The 6470-nt window shown below is 41.0% G+C and overlaps 1 non-coding gene across 1 annotated transcript; it reads left to right on the top strand.

The window, feature by feature from the left end:
* The first annotated feature begins 757 nt into the window (after positions 1-757).
* On the top strand, positions 758-921 carry LOC142437993 (U1 spliceosomal RNA). The gene has a single exon (XR_012782485.1). It is a non-coding gene; the product is annotated as a U1 spliceosomal RNA (small nuclear RNA).
* Positions 922-6470: the final 5549 nt, after the last annotated feature.

The following is a 6470-nucleotide window of genomic DNA, read 5'->3' as shown; positions in this document are numbered from 1 at the left end:
AGAAAATAATTAAACACCATGCCATATGAAGTGGGCCAGAGTCCAGGAATCAGGACCTTCCCCCAGAGCCAACCAAGACAAAGATTTCTCCTAGCACGAGAGTCTTAAATTTGGACATCTTGCTTCTTGAAGTAGAGGAGAGCAGGCCTCTGTTGTGTTAAAGCACCTATTTGTTGTATTGCTGTAAATAGTAGCACTAGATAGCTAAAGCAATGCTATCAGATATCAGAGGACTGAATGTTGAATCTACAACTGTCTCAGAGGGATAGGAGAATTTTTCTTCTCCTGAGTGCCATGCCTTTGGGAGATGGCCAAATATGCCATTGAGCCTTTGTAACACTTTGAACATAAACTTTATGTAAACCCAACTTCAGGGGACTAATTTGAATTAGGTAATTCTTCATATTATCTACTAACTCCCAGAAATTTTTCCTGATCAGGATTTTACTACTACTACTTACTTCATAGTTTTACATTGAATAGACATAATGCATTAAATACATTAATTTCATCTTAGACAATAATCTGAGCAGATTCAGGAGTGTGAAATACTCGTTATCTTTTTCTAGATATGTTTAAAGTTAATGTATAATTAGAAGGACTTAAAATCATGCCATTCCTCATAACATCTAAAACTGCTGATTATCAATGCTGGATTGATTATATCAGACTTTGGAAAAGACGGTTTAAATCTCACCTTGGATGCAATTCTCTTTTAAGCCAAACTTGCAACAATTTTAAGGATCAAAACAAAACAATTCTTACCTGGCAGGGGAGACACCATGATCATAAAGGTGTTTTTCCCAGGGCGAGGCTCACCCATTGCACTCCGGGTGTGCTGACCCCCTGCAATCTCTCCAAATGTGGGAAACTCGCTGCATAATTCATGGTAGTGGGTGACTGCGTTCATGCTATGCCCTTTAAAAAGAAGAATTTTAAGTCAGGAGATACGTAAGAAACAGTTTTAATTGCAGCTTGACTTGGAGAACAACAACTGGTCAGCCCTTACAATGAATCCCAGGAATTGTATATTAAGCTCTCCCACCAAGTAGCTCTAATTCAAAATAGCTTTATTGATCCTCTAAGTGATTAGGAGGGTTAGCTCCAAAGTGTGGAAAACAATAATACCTGAAATCTGTATAATCCTCAACTCATATCAATAAAAATATCAATTGCCGCCATCACTGTTAATTTATGGTGTGGTTCAGAGTACAATTTTCACTAGCAAGCATTTTAAAATTAACTTGAACTTCCAAACGTTTGGTTAGCTGCCAAATGTTTTAACCAATTGCACCCCCCAGTTACTCCGCAACCACCCCCAGAGTCTTTTAGAATCAGCGCGACTATCAAGTAACTGTGAGTTGGATGGTTTATTTAAACACTGCCGCTGATTTACCCTCTGTAAAAAATAAAGAAAAAGAGTGATGTAAAAATTACATAAGATGCGAGACTATTGAGAGCAGTGTCTGTCACTGCTCAATGTAAATTACTGCTTCATGCAGCTGTTCCTTCTTAAGCAAAGGCCTACGTCTAGATTGGCTGGGTCTTGAGATTCATCTGGAGTTTTCATTAGTTTATACCCAAGAGATTTTGGGGGGATATAATGCAAGTTAATACGCACACACACATCTACGTTGTTCTCAAGTGTACTTCTCAGACGATTTCATTTCACACACCTGGCTGTCCCACTAGACTGTAAATGCTTGAAATAAAATTGTGATAACTCTTTCCCATCATTTAAATTTGTCCTGAATTTGATTTGTTTGTTTGTTTTCCATCGCCACTATACCGAGCAAGGATAAACCCGCATGATTTCTGAACTAGTGCACTATTATAGCTATTTACCCACCCTCTCGGTCAACACTCTGGCTCTATGTAATCTAATTTTTCCTAGTGCGAGAGAAATAGTTCCTTTAAGATAATAAATTCTATAATTTCCATAAAATTCTTAAGTTATTTAATGGTTCTCTTAGAATAACACCTCAAATCCATACCATCAATCCCAGAGCCTTGTTTAATTTAACCCCTACCTACTCATATAAGCCATCAACCGGAAGGTCTGCCTTTCCTATACTTCTTTCCGTTTTACAAATCATAACATTATTTGTTCCTCTGATACTCTTAGACTTGCTGTATTTTTCTGCTTGGAATTCTCTGTCCTAGTATAACTAAATGCTACGAATCCTTTTGGTATCGGACTGCCTATCCAATCTGATTTATTAGGGAACCTGAACAATTTAGACTCCCTTGCTGTCAGTTGCAAAGTACCTCGACACTTTCACAGACTGTCTAAATTTCACAAAGCTCTCTGTGGTTTGCCACTGTGTCTTGAGCACTTGATACCAGGCTAGCACATGTAATGCACATACAGGAAAGTGTTCTTTCTTGGGATTAAGACACAATAGGAATCCTTTTATTGATTTCAGGAGCCCTAACCCTCCCAAGGAGTCAATTCCAGTACACTGTGACTCCATACATGTCAGAGTCGTGCGGTCCTCCATAGGGCCATCAAAGACTGATTTTTTGGAACTATATCATCAGACCTTTCTACCAAGATGTCTTAAACTTCCAGCAAGTTGATGATTTGTAGCACCCAAGTTGTCCTAGAGTAATGACATAAAAATGCATATCTCTTTAATTGCGTCATTCTGCTTTGAGGGTGCTGTTGTGTAAACATGGGACTGCTAGCCATTGGGTCAGCAGTTCCAGACGCCAGCCTTCCCACAGGAAACAGGGAAGGCTATGTGCTCCTGTAAAGACATACAGCCTCAGCTACCCTATGTAGGGTCGCTATGAGTCAGAATCAGTTCAGTGGCGGTGCAATTGGTTTAGGTAAGCAGAATATGGCCCCGGATACCTTTTTTTTTGCAGTCCCCAAATGTAAAACTATGTCCCTTTGTCATGTCTTTTCCTTAAGATAAATCTACTCTCACCACTTCCTGCATAGTTCTATATCAGATGTTCAGAAAGGAGGCAGCGGACCTTCAGTGGAAGGTCAGAGCAGAGTTACGCTTGAACGGAGCACCAGCATCCCATCCAGGAAACGACTGACCTCTCTGCCTGGGTCCTAATGGGAACCCTCCTCCCTAATGTGGGAAGCTAGTGAGACTTGAAATGGATAAATCTGCCTGTCTGGTTCTCCGAGGGGGCTGAGGTATTAGTTCCAAACCCACTGATAAGGAAATTCTCTGATGAAAGCAGCAAGTTTGACATTGATAAAACCTCTCCATCTGGTGTGTTTAGGAGAGCAGTGATGAATAAGGGGTGCCCTAATGTGCTTTCCTGGATCCTGGCCATCACCAGATTGTGCGAAAGTTTCTTTCTCTTCCATAGCACTTCCCTGCAAACCCCCGTTTAAGTGCGACTTAAAAGGAAAACTCTTCTGGAAATATCTGATTGCTTCTGAAAGCCTTGCTTTCCTTGCCTTTACCTTTCCGTTTCTTTGGTGTTTGTGACAAAATCAAGCTATTTCATTTGATAGGAGGGAAGCCTTTGGAAGTGTTCCCAACGTTCTTTTAGGGAGAAGAGCGCTTCATGTGTAGTTTGTAACGCATTAACATCCCCTCTGAGGCCAATGTGGTGTCTAATGGAGTTGCTAGCTACGTTTTCAAAGTCAGCAACATTTTTAAAGTGGTGGTGATGCTCTGCTCAGCCATATGATGCTCTCCTTGTTTCCATTTGGCTACACCGAAGAATGGGTGCTAACATACGTAGGCACCCAAGTCGATAGAATGTCCTCGATGCCTTTCCAGGTGTCTTGTTTCTTCATTAAAAATGATTTGCAGATCCCATGTTGCTTCGCTGTGAAGTAAACTTAAAACATCCTAGTCATGCAATGCTTAAAACACTCAGCTGCTAATCCAAAGTTCAGTGAGCCAAATCCACTAACCATCATCTCCATGAAAGAGGGATGTGGCAGTCTGCTTCCGTGAAGAATACAGTCTGAGAAATCCGATGGGGGCAGGACTCCTCTTTCCTATGTCATCACTAGAGAAGGAATCTACTCTAAGTCAATGGGTTAGTTTATTGTTTTTAATTTTAGAAGACCATCCCAACTTCATTTATCAATGGACCACAAGTAATAAAGACAAGTCAAAGAAAAGAAAATTCTGTGCAGTTGTCTGACCCTGAATAATAGTAACTTCACGCATGTCAAAATAAAGCTATTCTCCACTGGATTTTCAACAGGTGCTTTTAAGAAATCAATTACCAGATCTTTCTTCTAAGGTGTGGGGGAATGGCCAGACCTACCACAAATTGCAGGTTCAATAGGCATAATTGTATGGTTGAGATATATAAATTTATATTAAAGTCATAGAGAGCATGAGAGATAAAAGAGAGATTGATATAATGGAGCCAGACACATTTCATGGTACCATGCTCACCTCAGTCTCACTTGGTGGTCCACGTGGAGATAGGGGGAAGGAAAGGAGGACAAAGAGGAAAGTAAACAGGGGAGATAGGACAGGAGAGGAGACAGAGCCAAAGATAGGCCAAGAGGGGGGAAGTCAAAGAGAGCGCTTTACTGCTAACCCTGGCCTATATACATTTGAGGGGAGTGCGAGCCCACTAATTACAGGTAAAGATGTACATCACAGGAAGGGGTTGCACTATAGGTCATACAGAAATGAGAGGGGGATTATCTAGGGATATACCTGCAATAGGAAGAGGAAGGATTGGGGTATACATGTGACAAGATGGGCGGATCCTAGATTCAGGATAACAGCTTAACTTTGGATGTCACTGAGAAGGTTTGACCCCACCTTACAGGAACCAAGCTAATGGTCACAAGCCTATAGCCCCTTGTCCTTAACAGCAGGGAGCAGGCCCTACTATACTCTGGCAACTGACTGCCCCCTATATGCTAACAAAAAGCCCCTAATGTTTGGCATGTCTTTGGGGGAGACAAAGCTGAGGAAAAGTCGCTTTATAATCCCACACTAAGGTTCTCTGGGTGGATTTGAACCTCCAACCTTTGGGTTAGCAGCCAATACTTTGTCATGTGCACCACCCTGGGATTTGTCTTATACATGGTGGAAAATATACAGACTGGATTTTAGAATGGAAGAGCTTGGAGAAATACACGACCTAGGCAAGGGCACAGACTAGCTCTTGAGAGCACATGAAACAGAAATTTAAGTTTCCTGACTCCCAATTAGCTCTTTGTCCAACACAATGACCTGTGTCAGCTTATCTGTGTTTATTAAACGAATCAGTGAATCCATTGACTTACATCCACGAACAGCAATGAGTAGCAGTTGTGATATTACTCAAAGTACAATGTCATAAAATTATTCAGACTTCCTGTACACATTGAATTATAATCACCCACGTTATGTAATTACTGTTGCTATGGTAAATGCCGTTTTCAGTTTAAACTTTATTCTAAAAGTTGTTGTTTTGTCTTTATAGACAATAACAAATAAGCTGTGAGGTACTCTCAAACAGATAATCATCAGGCAGTGCACTGGAGTTTATAAAGAGTATAAGCCCCCAGTGCCCGGCCTGTGAGGAAGTCACAGCTAATTTTCAGTCAGAGGTTGATATCCACCTGCCACAACATACCCTCCTCGGCTGCCTCTCTCTCTCTCTGTCTCTCCTTAGGTTATGTGTGTACTCAGACACAACTCATTTCAGCACAGTTGTAAGGAAGATAATTGCACCTTACTTGCAGTGCAGCTTGATGCATATTGCATCTCTCCTTGTAAGAGAGATAAACATACTCCAAAGTCCTCCAAATTAACGTGAACGTCCCCTGGTTCTGGACTCTCCCACAACTTCTTTTCAACAACAAAAATGGTATGTTACACTTTTGTTGGATATAGATACTGCATACAATGATTTATATAAGCCTCTATCATTGACAGCACAGATAAGATAAAAGGTATTCATGGATGGCTCTGCTCATCCAAAAGCTGACTTTTGCTACTTTCAATAAAGTAAAAATACTTAAACTCCTTTTGAAAATGAAAGCTTAGCCATAGTGTATCTTTTCCAAATAGAGTCACTGCCCTGCTGTCATATGTAACGATATCAAAAGGGTGTCGGGTCAGCAGTTGGGTCATAATGCAGAGGTCAGATCACCCAAGTGGTGTAGACTCACAGATTGCATTTCCAACTCTCCCTCTTTCAGAACGGATCTGTGACATTCATCCACAGCCTGCAGAAATTCTTATCATAGGTAACCATTGGAGCTGATTGAAAAGCTTGATTGAAAGCCATGCGCACCTTTAGAACAGGAGTGGGAGACCTTTATTTTGCTAAGGGCCATTTGGATATTTAGAACATCATCTGCGGGTCATACAAAATCATCAACTTAAAAACTAGCCTGCTATCTTTGGCCAGACATCAATGAACCCAAACTCATTGCTACTGAGTCAGTGTTGACTCATAGTGACCCCGCAGAACAAGGTAGAACTGGCCCTGTGAGTTTCCAAGACTGTAACTCTTTACCTGAATAGAAAGCCCTG

This window comes from Tenrec ecaudatus, chromosome 1, assembly GCF_050624435.1.
Source record: "Tenrec ecaudatus isolate mTenEca1 chromosome 1, mTenEca1.hap1, whole genome shotgun sequence".
NCBI classification, from domain to species: Eukaryota; Metazoa; Chordata; class Mammalia; order Afrosoricida; family Tenrecidae; genus Tenrec; species Tenrec ecaudatus.
Note: the sequence above shows the minus strand (reverse complement) of the source record. Positions and strands in the feature narration are given on the sequence as shown.